Source organism: Oryx dammah, unplaced genomic scaffold, assembly GCF_014754425.2.
Source record: "Oryx dammah isolate SB20612 unplaced genomic scaffold, SCBI_Odam_1.1 HiC_scaffold_29, whole genome shotgun sequence".
In the NCBI taxonomy this organism is placed as follows: domain Eukaryota; kingdom Metazoa; phylum Chordata; class Mammalia; order Artiodactyla; family Bovidae; genus Oryx; species Oryx dammah.
This window is the reverse complement of record NW_024070213.1, coordinates 103,655,026-103,677,268: the sequence shown is the minus strand read 5'-3', so window position 1 is coordinate 103,677,268 and position 22,243 is coordinate 103,655,026.

Here is a 22,243-nt window from a genome sequence, read left to right as displayed (position 1 = left end):
TGGCTTTAAAGTATCTTTTTTTAGTTTGTCACTGTTAGGCAGGTAAGACTCAAAGTCTGACGCACCACTAAATTAGGCTGATAGTGGAATTAAAACATAACTCAAAAATGCTCACCTTTGCTATGATTTTTATGTTAAAATTTAGGTACTGCTATGGAAGGAGATCGAAGATTGGAATGTGAAAAACTGAGAAGACAGACAAGTCTAAAAAAAGTTGAATCTTCAAATTCTGCTGAAACTTACCAGCAGAAGTACCTTTCCTCCACTCTCTGAGATCAAACTTCCCTTTCTTAAAATTTTGTAGTAAGTTCATATGAGATATTTGTTTGTAAGAAAAATCCATCATGCTCAATTATATCATTTCTTGCCTCAAGACTGGTAATTAGAAGAATGTTGGAAGAAGTTTCAATCAATGAATAACTCTTAAAATTTTTCTTGGATATCACAAAACATGTTCATTTGGTTCAGATCTGTGGAAATGATAAACAACTAATAACAGATTTGTAGACAGTATATGAAAAAAATGCCAATTATTTTCTTGCTTAAGACACAAATTGTTAACCTAAGAATGTGGTTTTTAAAACTAAGGAAGCACTTGTTTAAAAAAATCTTGTCTCTAGTTGATATTTTGCTGCCGTGTTATAGTGAAATGCACATGATTTAACTATAAATCCTGTATGAATGGAATTGCTTCTCTAAGATATATGAGGCTAGGAATTGTGTAGACATTTATATTTTCCATTTTATTCAGCATACTCTCTGAAAGTTGGCTCTTGTGGTGGTCATTATTTCTGTTTGCTGATACCTCCAGTTTTCATCCATCGTGGTACAGAGGAGGAGCCCACTTTCATATCTTTTGAAGTTAGGCATGACTATGTTATTTGCTTGGTTTATGAAAAGCCCACAGATGCACTCAGCAATGTCACCCCTAGAAGGTAGTGACTTATTTGACATGTTATCTTTCTCTGTTAGATTCCCCTATCATTGGTGGCTCAGATGGTAAAGAATCCGTGTACCATGCAGGAGACTGGGTCAGGAAGTCCCTTGGAAAAGGGAATGGCTACCCACTCCAGTATTCTTGTCTGGAGGAATTCCATGGACAGAGGAACCTGGTGGGCTATAGTCCATGGGGTTGTAAGAGTCAGACATGACTGAGTGACTAACACTTTCTCTGTTAGACATAGTTGCTCTTGGAAGATCTCTAAACATGGGCAAAATGGAACATAGCCTTCTGATGAATATGTCTCATGATTTTAAGCCCCTGAGATTTTTAGTGTTGTCAGTTAATTAGATTTATTAAAATTTTTGTTGATTTTGTTAATTTCATTAATTTCTGAGGATGGAGATTTTTAAAAAACCTATTATACACCATGTTGCTGCTGCTGCTGCTGCTAAGTTGCTTCAATCGTGTCCAACTCTGGGCGACTCTATGGACAGCAGCCCACCAGGCTCCTCTGTCCACAGGATTCTCCAGGCAAGAATACTGGAGTGAGTTGCCATTTCCTTCTCCAATTACATGCTATAGAAGTTTTCAATCCAGTTTTAACCATGGTATCTTTTTTTTTTTTTTTTAAGTGAAATTGTAAGCCAGGTAAAAACAATTGAAATTGGCTTGTTTTGATAAAGGGGCTGGAGGGCTTGGGTGCTCAGAGTTCATTGCTCTACCCACCCCCATTGGCTGGCCTGTCCAGGGGCGTCTGAATGGCTCTACCAAGACTTAGTTGAGCACAATTTTTTAAATGTAACTGTTTATTGGGAGATTCTGGTTTAATCCAAACTAGTAGTTAGAGAAGGAAATGGCAACCCACTCCAGTGTTCTTACCTGGAGAATCCCAGGGACGGCGGAGCCTGGTGGGCTACTGTTTATGGGGTTGCACAGATTCGGACACGACTGAAGTGACTTAGCAGCAACAGCAGCAGCAGCAGTAGTTGGTGATACATACATTTGATTCTTAACATTTCAAAAACACTGCCAAGATTCAAAAAGCTATTCACATTAGAGAAGCCATTTCTAAATCCTACCTCATATTAGTTGTAGAGTAAGATTTGGAATAAGGTGTAAAATTTATTAGGTTTGGCTTTATGTCTGTGTGGGTGGCTATCGTGCTTAAGAAATGCTATATAACAGTAAAGATACATAATGAGATGGTACCTTTATGGCTTCTGATCAAATGGGATTTCTGAATCATAAAGCACTAAGAATATAAAGTGTTATTATTTTAATTAGGATAATGCAGCTGGAGAAAACAAATGTAAACACTATTTTTTTAGATGATGAGTTCTGAGCTCTTAGTTCCAATCTAGGAAAAGGAAACTGAATGATTTAGCTTTTTCCTCCATTTAACGTGCACAAAAAGACTAAAAAGGTTGGGAAGCATTAGGAAGGGTAGGGAACTAACGCAAACATAAGCTTATCCTACTGTGAAATTATTGCAAGGCCCCATCTGCAATATTCTGTTCTGTGATTGCTAGTGAAATGAAAGATATAATGTAGACAGAAGCTGCTCAGGAAGATGTAATTTAAATGGCCAAGATGATGGAATGCCTCCATGAAAAACCAGAAGATTAGGGCTCTTCAGTCTTAGAAAATGAATGTGAAAAGAGTAATGATTAAAACAAGTAAATTGGTCTCTGAAGTCCATTCTAGCTCAAAGAAATCTTGAAGGAAATGACAAATAATAATGGTAACTAAAATTATTAAATTCTAAAACCTGCTGGACTCTGTTCTGAGGGCTCTTACATGCTTATTTATTTAATCCTCAAAGTAACTGATTGATTGAAGCAAATACTTCAATTGAAATCTCTGCTTTATAGTTGAGGAAACTGAAGCCAACCTAGCTAACTTACATAACATCATGTAAACAAACAGATTAGTATCTGAATTCTTACATATAATGGAGTAGTTTTCAAATGTTATATATTATATATACATGTATCAAAATATTATATATATTTGTAATTCTCCTGGATTAATTAAAAATACAGATTCCTGGTCCATCTCAAGCTTCTTTAGTCTATCTGGGATGAGCTCAGAACTATGCATTTTTAAAAACACCATAGGGACTAATGCAAGTATAGCTGTGACCTTACTTGGAGAATTGCCAGGTTGGTAGATAAATCCTTTCTGGAAATCCATTCAATAGATGCATGACATTATTTAAATTATTTAACCTCTCATTTTCTTAATCCACAAAACATACATAACAATAAAAATATATAATATCTTTAACTTTAAACAGATTAAATAAATTACACTTTAAAAGTACTAATCATGAAGTAATTAATACATTTTAATTCTTTCTTTCAAGCAAAGTTAGCTATGGCTGCAGTATAACTGTAGTTGTCCCACCATGTAAAATTGCTGCCTCTTAGCATCTACAATGGAGAAGGCAAAGGCAACCCACTCCAGTACTCTTGCCTGGAAAATCCCATGGTTGGAGGAGCCTGGTAGGCTGCAGTCCATGGTGTCACTAAGAGTCGGGCATGACTGAACGACTTCACTTTCACTTTTCACTTTCATGCATTGGAAAAGGAAATGGCAACCCACTCCAGTGTTCTTGCCTGGAGAGTCCCAGGGACGGGGGAGCCTGGTGGGCTGCCGTCTATGGGGTCCCACAGAGTCGGACACGACTGAAGCAACTTAGCAGCAGCATCTATAAATTTTTAAGCAGCACAAACTTTTGAAATGAAATGAAAGTTGTTCAGTCATATCTGACTGTTTGCAACCCCATGGACTGTAGCCTGCCAGGCTCTTCTGTCCATGGAATTCTTCAGGCCAGAATACTGGAATGAGTTGCCATTTCCTTCTCCATGGGATCTTCCCAACCAAGGGATGGAACCCAGGTCTCCTGCATTGCAAGCAGATTCTTCACCATCTGAGCCACCAAGGAAGCCCAAATATTTTTTTCCATACAAATATGCTATGACCAACCTAGATAGTATATTCAAAAGCAGAGACATTACTTTGCCGACTAAGGTTCGTCTAGTCAAGGCTATGATTTTTCCTGTGGTCATGTATGGATGTGAGAGTTGGACCATGAAGAAGGCTGAGTGCCGAAGAATTGATGCTCTTGAACTGTGGTGTTGGAGAAGACTCTTGAGAGTCCCTTGGACTGCAAGGAGATCCAACCAGTCCATTCTGAAGGAGATCAACTCTGGGATTTCTTTGGAAGGAATGATGCTAAAGCTGAAACTGCAATACTTTGGCCCCCTCATGTGAAGAGTTGACTCATTGGAAAAGACTCTGATGCTGGGAGGGATTGGGGGCAGGAGGAGAAGGGGACAACCGAGGCTGAGATGCTTGGATGGCATCATGGACTCGATGGACGTGAGTCTGAGTGAACTCCAGGAGATCGTGATGAACAGGGAAGCCTGGTGTGCTGCGATTCATGGGTCGCAAAGAGTCGGACACGACTGAGCAACTGAACTGAACTGAACTGATGCTAAATTTATTATGTGCCTCCATTTTCAATTTGTTACTTTTCTAGTTGTGTTGTTGGTGGTTTGGTTTGCTTTTTGTTTGGTTTACCTTTCTTTCTCCTCTGTAAATCTTACCTTGATTGCTTAACTTTACAATAATCACTAGCTAGATAACATTTCAGTGCAATTCAGTTCCGTCACTCAGTCGTGTTTTCCAATGAGTCAACTCTTCGCATGAGGTGGCCAAAGTACTGGAATTTCAGCTTTAGGATCATTCCTTCCAAAGAACACCTAGGGCTGATCTCCTTTAGAATGGACTGGTTGGTTCTCTTTGAAGTCCATGGGACTCTCAAGAGTCTTCTCCAACACCACAGATCAAAAACATCAATTCTTCAGCGATCAGCTTTCTTCCCAGTCCAACTCTCACATCCATGCATGATTCCTGGAAAAACCGTATCCTTGACTAGATGGACCTTTGTTGGCAAAGTAATGTCTCTGCTTTTTAATATGCTATCTAAGTTGGTCATAACTTTCCTTCCAAGGAGTAAACGTCTTTTAATTTCATGGCTGCAGTCACCATCTGCGGTGATTTTGGAGCCCAGAAAAATAAAGTCTGACACTGTTTCCACTGTTTCCCCATCTATTTGCCATGAAGTGATGGGACCAGATGCCATCATTTTAGTTTTCTGAATGTTGAGCTTTAAGCTAACTTTTTCACTCTCCACTTTCACTTTCATCAAGAGGCTTTTTAGTTCCTCTTCATTTTCTGCCATAAGGGTGGTGTCATCTGTACATCTGAGGTTATTGATATTTCTCCTCGCAATCTTGATTCCAGCTTGTGCTTATTCCAACCCAGTGTTTCTCATGATGTACTCTGCATATAAGTTAAATAAGCAGGGTGACAATAACATTTAAGAAGGCTCTATTTTAGTCAGCCTCCAGGCCTTTAATCCCTAAAAGTATTAATGTCTAAGCTTTATAGGAAAGTCAAACAATGTGCTTGAAAGACAGGAAGGAAGTTCAGAAACCAGAAACATAAAGAAATTCTATTCATATAGCTCAAGTTCAGTTCATCCATTCTCTCTTCAACTCAATCAGTACTAAACTCTCTACAATTTATTGGGGTTTGTTTACAATTTTCTCATGATACTGCTGAACAATTTTTATATGCTGATAACCCAAAAATCTATTAATTCACATACATTATTTTTAATCATCAGAGCTACTACATAAATTAGATGCATATATTCCAAATCCCTTAAGTCAAAGTTAGTAGTTGGAGGATGCAATGGTTTGAACCCAATGTCAAAGTCCACATTTTCCTTCACACTTACTCAATCATTTAGTCCTTTACTAAATAAACAAACCTTACAACAATAAAATAAGTCTTATGACTATACAGTGGAAGTGAAAAATAGATTTAAGGGACTAGATCTGATAGATAGAGTACCTGATGAACTATGGACTGAGGTTCGTGACATTGTACAGGAGACAGGGATCAAGACCATCCCCATGGAAAAGAAATGCAAAAAAGCAAAATGGCTGTCTGAGGAGGCCTTACCAATAGCTGTGAAAAGAAGGGAAGTGAAAAGCAAGCAAGAAAAGGAAAGAGATAACCATTGGAATGCAGAGTTCCAAAGAATAGCAAGGAGAGATAAGAAAGCCTTCCTCTGTGACCAATGCAAAGAAATCGAGGAAAACAACAGAATGGGAAAGACTAGAGATCTCTTCAAGAAAATTAGAGATACCAAGGTAACATTTCATGCAAAGATGGGCTCAATAAAGGACAGAAATGGTATGAACAGAACAGAAGCAGAAGATATTAAGAAGAGGTGGCAGGAATACACAGAACTGTACAAAAAAGATCTTCATGACCAAGATAATCACGATGGTGTGATCACTCACCTAGAGCCAAACATTCTGGAATGTGAAGTCAAGTGGGCTTTAGGAAGCATCACTATGAACAAAGCTAGTGGAGGTGATGGAATTCCAGTTAAGCTATTTCAAATCCTGAAAGATGATGCTGTGAAAGTGCTGTACTCAATATGCCAGCAAATTTGGAAAATTCAGCAGTGGCCATGGGACTGGAAAAGATCACTTTTCATTCCAGTCCCAAAGAAAAGCAATGGCAAAGAATGCTCAAACTACTGCACAATTGCACTCATTTAACACACTAGCAAATTAATGTTTAAAATTCTCCAAGACAGGCTTCAGCATTACATGAACCATGAACTTCTAGATGCTCAAGTTGGTTTTAGAAAAGGCAGAAGAATCAGAGATCAAATTACCAACATCCTCTGGATCATCAAAAAAGCAAGAGAGTTCCAGAAAAACATCTATTTCTGCTTTATCGAATATGCCAAAGCCTTTGAGTGTGTGGATCATGATAAACTGTGGAAAATTCTGAAAGGGATAGGAATACCGGACCACCTCACCTGCCTCTTGAGAAATCTGTATGCAGGTCAGGAAGCAACAGTTAGAACTGGACATGGAACAACAGACTGGTTTCAAATAGGAAAAAGAGTACATCAAGGCTGTATATTGTCACCCTGCTTATTTAACTTCTATGCAGAGTACATCATGAGAAAGCTGGACTGGAGGAAGCATAAGTTGGAATCATGATTGCTGGGAGAAATATAAATAACCTTAGATATGCAGATGACACCACCCTTATGGCAGAAAGTGAAGAGGAACTAAAAAGCCTCTTGATGAAAGTGAAAGAGGAGAGTGAAAAAGTTGGCTTAAAGTTCAACATTCGGAAATCGAAGATCATGACATCTGGTGCCATCACTTCATGGCAAAGAGATGGGGAAACAGTAGAAACAGTGTCTGTCTTTATTTTTCTGGGCTCCAAAATCACTGCAGATGCTGATTGCAGCCATGAAATTAAAAGACACTTACTCCTTGGAAGGAAGGTTATGACAAACCTAGATAGCATATTAAAAAGTAGAGGCATTTCTTTGCCAACAAAGGTCCATCTAGTCAAGGCTATGGTTTTTCCAGTGGTCATGTATGGATGTGAGAGTTGGACTAAAAATTGATGTTTTTGAACTGTGTTGTTGGAGAAGACTCTTGAGCATCCCTTGGTCGGCAAGGAGATCCAACCAGTCCATCCTAAAGAGATCAGTCCTGAGTGTTCATTGGAAGGACTGATGTTGAAGCTGAAACTCCAATACTTTGACCACCTAATGCGAAAAGCTGACTCATTTGAAAAGACATTGATGCTGGGAGGGATCGGAGCAGGAGGAGAAGGGGATGACAGAGGATGAGATGGTTGGATGGCATCACTGACTCAATGTACAATGGTTTGGGTGGACTCCGGGAGTTGGTGATGGACAGGGAGGCCTGGCGTGCTACAGTTCATGGTGTCACAAGGAGTCAAACATGACTGAGCGACTGAACTGAATTCAATAATTATGTGACTGCTTATCAGGAACCAGGCTTTACAAAAGCTTGGGATACACTCATGGATGCAGCAGAAAAGTCCTTTCCTTTATGGAATAAAGATCCTTTTGAACTGTGGCCTCCCTGTTCTTTGGCTTCACCGTAAACTCTTTGAGGTCAGCAACCAAGTGATAGACCAACAGCCAAGTGATAGAGCTAGTGTCATGATTTCTCAGCACTTCCCAAAGCATATTTATTGACTAAGTAATCTTGTAGTTGATTAACTCAAAGGATAGGAACATTTGGCTTACTATTAAACCAAATTAGTAATTAATTAGATCTACTCTATGCTAGAGCTTCAGTATAATCTCTTCTACCATACTGTTCCAAAGTTAGGCAGAATGAGAAGTGCCCTACTCTTTTTTTTTTTTTTTTTACTTTATTGTTCTTTTATAATTTTATTTTTTATTTTACTTTACAATTCTGTATTGGTTTTGCCATATATTGAAATGAATCCACCATGGGTGTACATGCGTTCCCAAACATGAACCCCCCTCCCAACTCCCTCCCCACAACATCTCTCTGGGTCATCCCCGTGTACCAGCCCCAAGCGTGCCGTATCCTGCATCGCACATAGACTGGCAATTCGATTCTTACATGATATTATACATGTTTCAATGCCATTCTCCCAAATCATCTCACCCTCTCCCTCTCCCTCTGAGTCCAAAAGTCCGTTATACACATCTGTGTCTTTTTTGCTGTCCTGTATACAGGGTCATCATTGCCATCTTTCTAAATTCCATATATATGTGTTAGTATACTGTATTGGTATTTTTCTTTCTGGCTTACTTCACTCTGTATAATCAGCTCCAGTTTCATCCATCTCATCAGAACTGATTCGAATGTATTCTTTTTAATGGCTGAGTAATACTCCTTTGTGTATATGTACCACTGCTTTCTTATCCATTCATCTGCTGATGGACATCTAGGTTGTTTCCATGTCCTGGCTATTATAAACAGTGCTGCGATGAACATTGGGGTATATGTGTCTCTTTCAATTCTGGTTTCCTCTGTGTGTATGCCCAGCAGTGGGATTGCTGGGTCATAAGGCAGTTCTATTTGCAAATTTTTAAGGAATCTCCACACTGTTCTCCATAGTGGCTGTACTAGTTTGCATTCCCACCAACAGTGTAGGAGGGTTCCCTTCTCTCCACACCCTCTCCAGCATTTATTGCTTGCAGATTTTTGGTCCGCAGACATTCTGACTGGTGTGAAGTGGTACCTCATTGTGGTTTTTATTTGCATTTCTCTAATAATGGTTTTTTTTAATACTACTAAGGAAAGTACTTAACCTACTGCTTTACCACTGGTTTTTTATTTCTATTTGTTTTTCTTATTGGGCTTTAAAATTTTGAAGGCTAGGTTCAGTTTTTTTAAACAATTTTAACCATAGTAATATATATCTGGAAGTAAACACAGTTCTGTTGAAATAGAATGCACTTATAAGATTAATAATCTAGTGATGTTCAAATGTCAAGCATAATCAAAAGGAAGAAATATACAAAAACATATATGTCAATTAGTATAAACTTATAAACTGAACAACTCATACAACAAGAATAAAACCCATTCCAAGACATGAATAATCAGTTCTTGCACTTTAATTTCAACTCTGTTACTTACTCTTTATTTGATCTAAAACAAATCTAACGTAAAATTTAAACTATGTTATCTATAAAACTTAGATGAATTACAGATCATTTTAAAACTAAAATAAGGCAATATATATGTAATTATAGATATGTCACTGCTTGTGAAAATGATACAATAATAACTTCTCTCAGGTTATCAGTACCTTCTTATATAAAAAGTAATATATGTTAGTTAGTGTTAGTCATTCAGTCATGTCTGACTCTTTGCAACCCCATGGACTATAGCCCACCTAGCTCTTCTGTCCATAGAATTCTCCAGGCAAGAACACTGGAGTGGGTAGCCATTCCCTTCTCCATATGTTAGTGACTTAAAAACTAAACTCTCAAAACCAAAAACAAATAAAATTTCAATTCTATCAATTTATCAAAGTGTGACGTTAGACATAATTCTTATTACCTTTAAACCTCAGTTTCTTCAGTTGGAAAATGAGGAAATTTTATTAATTGTACCTTAGTACTTTGAACTTAAGAAGTTATAATGAGTTCATTATCCTATTTATTTTACAGAAGTGTTCATTTAAGCATTATTTAACATGTTCAGACACCATGCTAAAGGAACATGAAATACTTTTTAAATTTCCCCTACATCTCCTCTACTTCTATTCTTATTATTTGTATAGTAAGATCTATCATTTCTAATCAATAATGCTATATGATTTTTACATAGATGTTGCTCCAAAGGAATTTAGACTCTCTTTTTCTACTTGATGTAAATATTACCAGATTCTTTAAAAGTTAGATATAATCAATAGCTTAACTCAAATCTCAATTGGTTTTTTTTCTTACCTCATGAAAATTATAAAAAAATAAATGTTTCTTTTTCTATTTACTCATATTTAATTGTTCAAGCAAAAGTGAGATCACGACTTTGAATCCAGTGCTTTTCTCACTCCTAAATTTGCCAGGCCTTGAAAAATCTGTGTTTGGTTTTCCTTACACATCTTGAATGTATTTCATGTATTTTTTTTAATGTTTTCTTATGATCTATTTTCTCACCAACCTCCACATGCCTGATGGAAGATGTAAAAAAACTATTTCATATGCTCTGTGTAAAATGTGTTGAATGGAGAAAATTGGGCACAAAACTGTCTACTTAGAAAAAAGTAAGTAGAACAATTGCATGAATTTTCCATCTGAACAGACAAAGATATTTAATTGGTCTTTTTAGGTTTAAATTTTCAGATTCAAAATTCAGGAGATAAAAAAATTTAGAAAAAAACTACATAATTGGTCTTTTACTATTGGTTTGTAATGATAAACATGTGTTACAGGAGGCATACTTTCTATGGCAACTTATAACACAGGTGTGACAGATTAAGAATCACACATAAACCAGGGGCAAGATTTTATCTAATACATTACTTTACAGTGGATGCACTAAATAGTTCCCACAAAGAATTTAAGGTAGCTTAAAATAAAAGGATCACATCCATTAAGTGTTATAAATATATATTAATGAAGTAAACCACACAAATACTTTTGTTCATGGGATTAAAATTATTTAGAGCTAAATGTAGGTTCTAATCTTTATGTAAAGCACATTTAAAATTAAAATAACATTTCCTATAACAGGGTTTCCCTGGTAGTTCAGAGGGTAAGGCGTCTGCCTGCAGGTGGGAGACCTCGGTTCAATACCAGGGGCGGGAAGATCCCCCGAAGAAGGAAATGGCAATCCACTCCAGTATTCTTGCCTGGAGAATCCCATGGATGGAGGAGTCTGGTGGGCTACAGCCCATGATGTCGCAAAAAGTTGGCTGCGACTGAGCGATGTTACTTTCACTTTTCACGTAACATATAGTTTGTGTTGTTCAAAAACATATGAGGCCATGCTCTAAGCCACATAATGTGTTTCATGAACTGTATCTTAGTTGATAATCCTCATAACCCAAGAGAAAGTATTATTGTCCCCTTTTACAGATGGGAAATTGAGGTGGGAAACAAAGAAAGCATGCATATTTTGAACTGTGGTATTGGAGAAGACTCTTGAAAGTCCCTTGGACTGCAAGGAGATCCAACCAGTACATTCTGAAGGAGATCAACCCTAGGATTTCTTTGGAAGGAATGATGCTGAAACTGAAACTCCAGTATTTTGGCCACCTCATGCGAAGAGTTGACTCATTGGAAAAGACTCTGATGCTGGGAGGGATTGGGGGCAGGAGGAGAAGGGGACGACCGAGGATGAGATGGCTGCATGGCATCACGGACTCCATGGACCTGAGTCTGAGTGAACTCCGGGAGATGGTGATGGACAGGGAGGCCTGGCGGGCTGAGATTCATGGGGTCGCAAAGAGTCGGACACGACTGAGCGACTGAACTGAACTGAACTGAAGTGACCACAGTTAGGATTTAAATTCTGATCCTAATTCAAATGCAAAGCTCTTTTGCTCTACTTAACATGTCCCTCTGTGATTTCTCTTGAAACACACTGTTGTTAAGTCACAAAGTCCTCCAAGGAATGCCACAAATACATGGAGAGAAGAAAGTCTAATAATAATAATAAAAAATATAATATTTAAGGTCCTTATTGAACTATCGATTACATTCTAACCAAAAGATCTTCACTTAAGTAAATTTATTACATTATATTGGCCTAAGAAGTCACCAAAATAAATGATTTATTGATTATTTATGGTCGATAGAAATCCTTACTCTTGTAAAATGAATCAATCAGTATTCCCCAGTTTCCTGACTAAAATAATGTTAATGACATAGTATTACATGACCAAAATTGTCTGTCTTCTAGGCTTTCTCTTTAGATTTTACTGGAATTAACTTATGAATATTTATAATAGACATTAATAATATATCCATATTAAACTACCATTATTAATGTCAGCAATAATGATAATTTGGACTAGAAAAGTCACAATGAAAAAGCAAATAAATGAAAGAGATTTGAAAGTGACATTTGATGAGATTTGATAAAGGATTGGATAAAGAATATAATGAAGAGGAGAAAATTGAAAGCGAATGAGGTGTGAGGTGATTTTAAATAACCAGGCAGTAAAACCAAATAAGGGGTGGCTGTATCCATCCATTCTGAGAGGAAGGATTAGGGCTGGTAACACAAAGCAAACTTCCTCAGCTAGAGAAGTTCATATGGTTGAGAGAGAGAATGCACAGTAAGGAGAGAGCAGACTTTGGACTAACATTTACAAAACTCCAGTTTTATTGACCAGGTAGCAAAGATCGAGTCTACAAAGTCAATGACCTAGGAGATACCAGAGATATAGGAGGAAAACTGATATAATCCCACCAATTATAGCACTAGGTAAAGAGGAATACAAAATGAGAGAACATTTAATAAGTTAAATGCTGCTAAAAATAAAAGTTGAGGCCTGAAATATTCATTTAGTTATAAAGAAGATTACATATTTATGTTTGTTTCCAACTTAGCCTATTAATGTATTTTTGGCATTTTTTACTGTAATAGTGTTATGCTGGACAATTAATGGTAAATTCCATCAGCTCTTCAGCATCTAAGCATTAGTAAACTGGTTTCAAGGAAAAAAGTTATGAGAGAGAATTAAGAATACAAATCTTTGAGGTTCAATAATTTCAAAACAATTGCTTTATGTAAACACAGATTTATCTTTGAAAAACATTGTGAATTAATATAAATGGTTTTAATGTTTTCTATTGAAAGCTAGAGGTAGATATTAAGTAAGATAATTTAAGTAAATTTAGTCAAAATAGTTCACAAAGATGAAGATTATACTGATGAATCAACTTTCTCTGTGAAATTCTTCTTAAGTATATTTTCATCTAAGTTCTTTTGCCTTATCTTCATAATCTAAGTACAATTTAAATATGCAGAATCTTTTCAGGATCTTAAACATTTCATATGAAAGCAAAACAAAGTCACCTTTAAGCTATATATAACTGAAATCTATGGAAATCAAGTTTCAATCAGAATAGAAACTTACAACTTATTGTTCAACTGAGAGTTGCCTTAATATGGAAAAAATATTATCTCACAGAAAGTTTTTATGTAGATTCCTAAGTGTGTGGATGCCTAGTATGTTTACACATACTTTTTAGTGTTTCCACATGTGCTTTAGGTGAATATATGAAATATCCACCATGTTATTATAAATGAAAATTAAAACTGAAATCTATTTTTTTGTGTTGGGGTTTTTAAGGTTGAATAACATCTTTTTCTCTTCCTCTTGGGTTGGGAATTCATTACGATAAACAGCTGAAGAGTCAAAGACATTGAGCTGAAAATATCAAGTTTTTAATCACAGTAAGGCTACTTAGAGAATTTACTACAAATCTGCAGCATAGATGGCTTATTAATATTTCAAACCATTAAACATGCTTGCATAGATCTGAAAAATTCAAAGCTTCTCCTGGCAAGTGTCTTACTAAAGGCACAACAATTTGTGATTTTTGCGGTTGGCACCAAAACAGAGAAGAGAAAGGGGGAGAGATTGAATATATACAATTCTTTCTACAAAGCCTAAAAGATAATTCATCCTTTCTTTATGAAGATGAGCATGTGAGTAACAGGGAAAGAGGCAAGAATTGCTCTGAGCCAGAAAGTACTTTTACTTGGAAATCTGAGTGGAGGAGAAAGGTGGTTTCCCTACTGACTAACATGCATTGATAAAATACACTTAAGTGAATTTTAACGAAAACTTAATACATATATGTGGACCTGTCAGGCATACCGTAGCAATTTCCCATCATGTTAGTCCTTTATGTTATGGTTCTAGAAATGATTAAATTCTTCCATTCCAGGGGGTAATGAATTTAGACTAGTTAACAAGACAATAAGGAAGTCAAGGCTTTTACTGCTATAATGAACTTCAATTTGAGCAAGTTCATGGGGCCAATGAGAAAATCAGTGGCAACAATATACGTATTTGCAAGATGCAGAATGATTGTAAGACTATACAAAGAAACTGATTTTCAAATAGTTTATTTTTCAACATGACCATCTTACACCAAAAATGTGTTTATACTATATCACTCTCCTCATTTTGATATTTGCTAACACAAATGTTACAGTTGAGCTAATACAACCAATAAATTACAAGCCAATCAGAAGTATCAAACATTTGGTAAATTCCTCTTTTATAAAGGTATTCTTATGTGTCAAACAAATATTTTCCATTTAACTGGTTTTTAGTTTTCACTATATCTGCTATAGAGAACCCATTGAATTCCTGCCTCTTTCTTACGCTTTTGGCCTCTTCTCTCACTTGTCCATGTGATATCAGGCATCTCAAAACATACCAGGAAAATAATGTGTGATATTCTCTGGAGAATCTAAGGGCCAGTTTCAGTTCAATCTGAAATTATAGCATTTTCCATTAGAAAATGTCAAGATTTGAATTTCTAACTCAGTGTGACAAATGTATCCAAAAATTGTAAATTAGGGGGAAAAAACTGAAGATAGAAACATGTGATGCTGGCAATCTAACAGCTGACTCTGGAGAGGCCTCTGGCTTCACTGACAACTTGTTCTAGCAGGTACCTCGTTTCCCCTCACGCAGTCACTGACATGTCCCTGCCATACTCTTGCTCATCACCCATTGAGGCTATTATTTTTCCCTTTTATGGTAAATAAATGACAGAACACTGTGCGGGAAATTGGCAGTCTCTCAGATCCTTTCTTTGCATCTAGCCCTTTCAGTGTAAAAAAGTACAAGGGCCTACCTCAAAACCAGTTTAGTTATAAAACAACTGGGATATTTTCCAACCCATGAATATGCTGGTAGGTTTTGGAGGTTCATAGGAAAAGGTATATTCTCCAAGAGAAAAGGGAATGATTCTTGTTTTCTTCTATACTCCCAATTCTGGATACACACTAGATGCTAAAATAATATTTCTAAGGAAGAGAGAAAATAAGACATGAGTATAAAATTGGTGTGAGTATAGAAGAAGACCCTTATGCTAGGAAAGATTGAAGGCAGGAGGAAAAGGGAACAACAAAGGAGGAGATGGTTGGATGGCATCACTGACTTAATGGACATGAGTTCGAGCAGACACCATGGTGTCCAGGAAGAGCTGGACACAACTTAGGGACTGAACAACAACAACAATAGGAGAAAGAGTTAGAAGACAGATCTTTACTGTAGTAATTAGAGAAAAAAGAATTCTGGGAATTAATTTTTCAGATGAATGTCCAAATAGACCTCTTGTGTTGAGAGAATAATCAGAATTTGTTCTCATGCAAGAAAGATCCATAAAGTCTCACTTATTTTTGGCTACCATGTTCAATGAACTCTTTGCTTAGAAAATGACCTGATTTCAGGTCAGAAGGGACATATATTAATGTTTTAAAAAATAGACTAGTTTGCATTCCCACCAACAGTGTAGGAGGGTTCCCTTCTCTCCACACCCTCTCCAGCATTTATTGCTTGCAGATTTTTGGATCGCAGACATTCTGACTGGTGTGAAGTGGTACCTCATTGTGGTTTTGATTTGCATTTCTCTAATAATGAGTGATGTTGAGCATCTTTTCATGTGTTTGTTAGCCATCCGTATGTCTTCTTTGGAGAAATGTCTATTTAATTCTTTGGCCCATTTTTTGATTGGGTTGTTTATTTTTCTGGAATTGAGCTGCAGGAGTTGCTTGTATATTTTCGAGATTAGTTGTTTGTCAGTTGCTTCATTTGCTATTATTTTCTCCCATTCGGAAGGCTGTCTTTTCACTTTGCTTATATTTTCCTTTGTTGTGCAGAAGCTTTTAATTTTAATTAGGTCCCATTTGTTTGTTTTTGCTTTTATTTCCAGATTTCTGGGAGGTGGATCATAGAGGATCCTGCTGTGATTTATGTCGGAGAGTGTTTTGCCTATGTTCTCCTCTAGGAGTTTTATAGTTTCTGGTCTTACATTTAGATCTTTAATCCATTTTGAGTTTATCTTTGTGTGCGGTGTTAAAAAGTGATCTAGTTTCATTCTTTTACAGGTGGTTGACCAGTTTTCCCAGCACCACTTGTTAAGGAGATTGTCTTTACTCCATTGTATATTCTTGCCTTCTTTGTCAAAGATAAGTTGTCCATATGTGTGTGGATTTATCTCTGGGCTTTCTATTTTGTTCCATTGATCTATATTTCTGTCTTTGTGCCAATACCATACTGTCTTGATGACTGTGGCTTTGTAGTAGAGCCTGAAGTCAGGCAGATTGATTCCTCCAGTTCCATTCTTCTTTCTCAAGATTGCTTTGGCTAGTCGTGGTTTTTTATATTTCCATACAAATCTTGAAATTATTTGTTCTAGTTCTGTGAAAAATATCGCCGGTATCTTGATAGGGATTGCATTGAATTTGTAAATTGCTTTGGGTAGTATACTCATTTTCACTATATTGATTCTTTACAGCCACTATGGAGAACAGTGTGGAGATTCCTTAAAAAATTGCAAATAGAACTGCCTTATGACCCAGCAATCCCACTGCTGGGCATACACACGGAGGAAACCAGAATTGAAAGAGACACATGTACCCCAATGTTCATCGCAGCACTGTTTATAATAGGACATGGAAACAACCTAGATGTCCATCAGCAGATGAATGGATAAGAAAGCAGTGGTACATATACACAATGGAGTATTACTCAGCCGTTAAAAAGAATACATTCAAATCAGTTCTGATGAGATGGATGAAACTGGAGCCGATTATACAGAGTGAAGTAAGCCAGAAAGAAAAACACCAATACAGAATACTAACACATATATATGGAATTTAGAAAGATGGCAATGATGACCCTGTATACAGGACAGCAAAAAAGACACAGATGGGTATAGCGGACTTTTGGACTCAGTGGGAGAGGGAGAGGGTGAGATGATTTTGGAGAATAACATTGAAACATGTATAATATTATGTAAGAATTGAAATGCCAGTCTATGTCTGATGCAGGATATGGCACGCTTGGGGCTGGTACATGGGGATGACCCAGAGAGATGTTGTGGGGAGGGGGGTGGGAGGGGGGTTCATGTTTGGGAATGCATGTACACCCATGGTGGATTCATGTCAATGTATGCCAAAACCAATACAGAATTGTAAAGTAAAAAAAATAAATTATATAATAAAATAAAATAAAATAAAATTGAATTAAAAAAAATAAAAAATAGACTAATACACAGGAAATTTTAAAGAAAGTGTATCCCCATGCTTTCCCTCTGCCCTACTCAGTCTCTTCTCTTCCTTTTAATGGAAGGCCAACAGTTTTTTCCTTAAGTTTTTCCTTAAGACCAGCTCTTAGACCTCTGTCTATAGCAGCCTCTGCCTCAATGCACTTTTTCTCTCCAGGCATTAGGTGATCAGGTTAATAAATCTTTAAATTAAAAAAAAAAGTGTTAGGAAATCTTCTAGCCTTCTTAAAACTCTTTCCAGGAAATAGACTTATAAGCTCATATACTGAGTGCTGAGTGAAGAAATATAATATCATATCAGCAGACATTGGCTCAGTTCATCTACAGTTAATTTGCTATCTCCTACATTGTAGTTAACACCATAATTTGTTTCAATTTTAACAAATGACTGCTATTGCTAAACACAGTGAATATACCACATATGAGGCTGCTCATCTCTCTGCCATCAAACATTTATTCACTCATTCCAAAGTATTCATCCAGTGCCAAGCACAACACTAGGTACTGGGAGTCAACTGTGAGTTCGACAGGCATTGCCTCTCTCCATAGAACTCCTCTGGTGAAGGAGGTAGATTTAAAGTTCTTAAGCAATAAACATTCAAAGTTTTAGTATATGATATAAAAGGAACAAAGAAGGAGTTAAAACAGGAGATAACTGAGACCACTAAGGACCTACTTAAAATGGAGTCATCCAACTATTTACATAGGAGGTAAAACAATCTGAAAAGTGAAAGCAGAATGAAGTTGCTGCCTCAGAGGGGTGTTGGGTGGGAAAAAGCATTTTAGCATGTACTCTGATGTAGTCATGAGTAGGTACTATATCTCATAAACAGCCAAGAGTTGCACATGGAGAACGTTTTGATGGATTTCTGACTAAAAGAGCCAGGCAAGTTTTGTTCATATTGTAACCATTTACTCTTGCAGTTTTAGATGTCTCAGCCATTTCCCATCTGACTCTCGGGTTGAAGCCTGTTCCCACCAAGCTTTGTTTCCAGCTAGTTGTCAACCCAAACACCAGTAGTTTCAAGCAATTCTTGCTAAGAACCTAGATAGCAATGACCTAACACTCAGAGGTAATTCTACTTTAAAAACGGACTCAAGAAGACTATCAGTCCATTCAGATTCAAAGGAGTGAAGTGCTAACAGATCACCCAGCAAAAAGTGAGTTGGGTAGGTCATGCCAAGCACTGTTACAGAAGCTAGTTTTGTAAATCTTTTCCACATTAGGGTCCGTATAAAATTGAGACTTATATACTGAAGGAATTGGAAAACTGCTGATTATTTTTATTATACAAAAATGTGTTTGGTTCTAATTTGAGTAAACTACATACACACATACACACAGAGTGATCAATGTTCTGCTGTGACCAGGTCACATTCTTAAAATTGATTCCTTTCCCCTTTAGTACATTGAAGTTCTTTTTGTAATTATTAAAGTCATTAAGTTTGAGAACATGTTTTTGTTCTCTAAAATAATTATCCGTGCTACTTCTATGGAAAATAATTCTATGGCTGTGCTGTTCTCTGGCTAAGTTGAGCAGAGGACATGTTGTATAGCTCTGTTAATCTCTGATCACTGCTAAATTATCAAACATTTTATATTAATATTCTGAATAGTTTGACACATTGCTCCATAATCACTTAATATGTACCAATGTAATATGGCTCATGATTCAATAAGTAAACACAGATTTTTAAGGAAAGTGTATACTCGGTAGCATTTTGATTCAATAAAATGTTTTAAAACTAGTTTTTCAAACATTTGGGGTTTGGCAAAACATAAAATGCCTTGGCCAAGCACTCTTCCTCCCAATTTTTAAATCCAGTGCATTTCAAGGGAAATTTAATTCATATGTTTCCAGTATATTTGTGCTTGGTTTATTTAAATGGTGTTTTGTAAGAGCTCTGTGAGGTCCAAGAAGTCAATAACCAGTTTATAAAGTGTTTTAAACTTCCTTTACATTGAACCAGGTGGGCAAATTTTGTTTGAAATAATAAAAGTTCATGAATTTACCTTAAAATGTGATATTCTATAACAGTCATTGTATTCCAACTGTGTAAAAGTTACATATTATTCTAAAATAGCTCTCAATAATATAGCATTAGCTGCCACCCAAATATCCTGTGGAGGGCTGGGCTGAAACACTTAGAGGAACTGGTTAGGATGCATTCAGGGTGTGAAACCTCTGGCTTGTGGCTTGATGACCAAGCTAGCTACACAAACAAAGCTACTCAAATGCTTCAGGAAATAGCTGGCTCTACTAACCGTATCCCCTGGACCTTCCCTTTATTCACAGGGACTTCAGAAAAGCCACTTAACTTTTCCCCAGCCAGTTTCAATTTCTTTTAGCTGAAAAGTTGATGATGATGTAGAACTAACTTCATATGGTTAGAGTGAGAATTAAGTCACAGAAAAGTAACATTCTGTCCCTCACAGTGGGTCTGCCTACAGTAAGTGTTTAGGAATAAAAATGATAGCCATGTGCTTTTGACTTCAAGAACTACTTCAGCTAAACTTCCTTTAGTTAGATGCCCATTAGTTCACTTCAGTTCAATCACTCAGTCATGCCTGACTCTTTATGACCCCATGGACTGCAGCATGCTAGGCTTTCCTGTCTATCACCAACTCCCGGAGCTTACTCAAACTCATGTCCATTGAGTTGGTGATGCCATCCAACCATCTCATCCTCTGTCATCCCCTTCTCCTGCCTTTGATCTTTCCCAGCATCAGGGTCTTTTCCAATGAGTCAGTTCTTTGCATCACGTGGCCAAAGTATTGGAGTTTCAGCTTTAGCATCAGTCCTTCCAATGAATATTCAGAACTGATTTCTTTTAGGATGGACTGGTTTGTTCTCCTTGCAGTCCAAGTGACTCTCAAGAGCCTTCTCCAACACCACAGTTCAAAAGCATCAATTCTTCGGTGCCCAGCTTTGTTTATTGTCCAACTTTCACATCCATAGTTGAAGACCATTAAAACAAACAAACAAACAAACAAACATTTAAGTGATTCTGGCTTATGTGGAAAAATGAAAAGGACAACAGGAGATAAGCTAGAATCAGAGGAAAAATGAGAGCCTATTAGCTTGTCTATAGTGTTGGTTAATAAAAAGAACACTGGAGTGGAAAAGAGGACAAGAGCCTCCTTTCTCGGTACTGCTATTAGCTGGATGATTGCATGTAAGTTACATATTGGCACTGGATTCCAGCTTCAGCTGCAAAATGATGTAGCAAGACTATATGACCTCAGTTTCCTTTAAATAGAAGGTTTCTATTGATTAATTCAGCATTAAAATATGCTGGAAATATATCATGAATGTTAACTAACAATAATTAGTTTTCTAAATATATTGGATCAGGGACTCCACAACTTGGTTACTCTTTAGAAAGATGCCTTCTGTTGCTACATATAATGAATATACACCATATATGAACCTGCTCATCTTTCTGACTTTAAAGATTTACTCATTCATACTAAACTACTACTCAATAGTAAGCACAATTCTAGGCATTAAGGGAGCAACTGGGAAGTTGATTGACATTATTCCTCTTAATTTTCTAAACAGTTTGAGAAGTCAAAAAGTACATCTAAACTGACCCGAATATGCATGTATCCTTTATATTCAAATTTTAAATAGAAAGGTATACTAACACATAATTATAATACCAAATATCTGACAAACAGTAGTGTGGAGATATAGTATCATATCTATCTATTTTGCTTTTCTAATTTTCAACTCAGAAAAATTTCAAAAGTAGAGTCAATCAATTTTTGTTGTTCATATGAGCACAGACATTTTCAAAACAACTTTATCCTCTTATCTACTATTTTCGTTATGTATGGTAAGTTGCTTCAGTGATGTCCAACTCTTGGAGACACCATGGACTGTAGCCCACCAGGCTCCTCTGTGCACGGGATTCTCCAGGCAAGAATACTGGAATGGGTTGCCATGTCCTCCTCCAGGGGATCTTCCTGACCCAGGGATCAAACTGGGGCCTCTTATGACTCCTGCACTGGCAGGCAGGTCCTTTACCACCAGCGCCACCTGGGAAGCCCCATTTTTGTTATATGTAATCATTTTTAATCTGGACATGGTTTGGTCATTTTGCAGTTGGAGACACAGAGTTAATCTAATATCAAGCCACAAGTTCAGAACATAGTCAAAATAGATCCTTGAATCCTTTTGGCCTATATACCACTGGCGATGACTTGTGCCACAGCTAATTATTATTCAAATTAAGAATGAATTATGAATTCAAACAAAGAAAACCTAACGTAATGAGGGAAAGAAATTTATCAAGGATCTGAGAACAGTAAATGCACAGCTAAAATTGTAACTGAAACATCTCTCTCTTAATCCAGAAAAATTTCCATTTCTATCTCAAACATCTGTCTTTTAGGGTTTTTCTTTTTCTCATACTATTGCCAAGATAAATTCAGGAGTGTACAGTCTCAGCTAGAATGAATCAGGCATGTAATTATTTTTAGATTTTAGATTGAGGCACCAATGTTATTGTTCCCTTCACAAACACCATCCAATATTCCCCTCCTTGAACTTTCTCCTCAGGTTAACAAAATAATCATAACGTAATGTTTACAGTTTGGTGTTTGCCACTATATCATTTCTGTG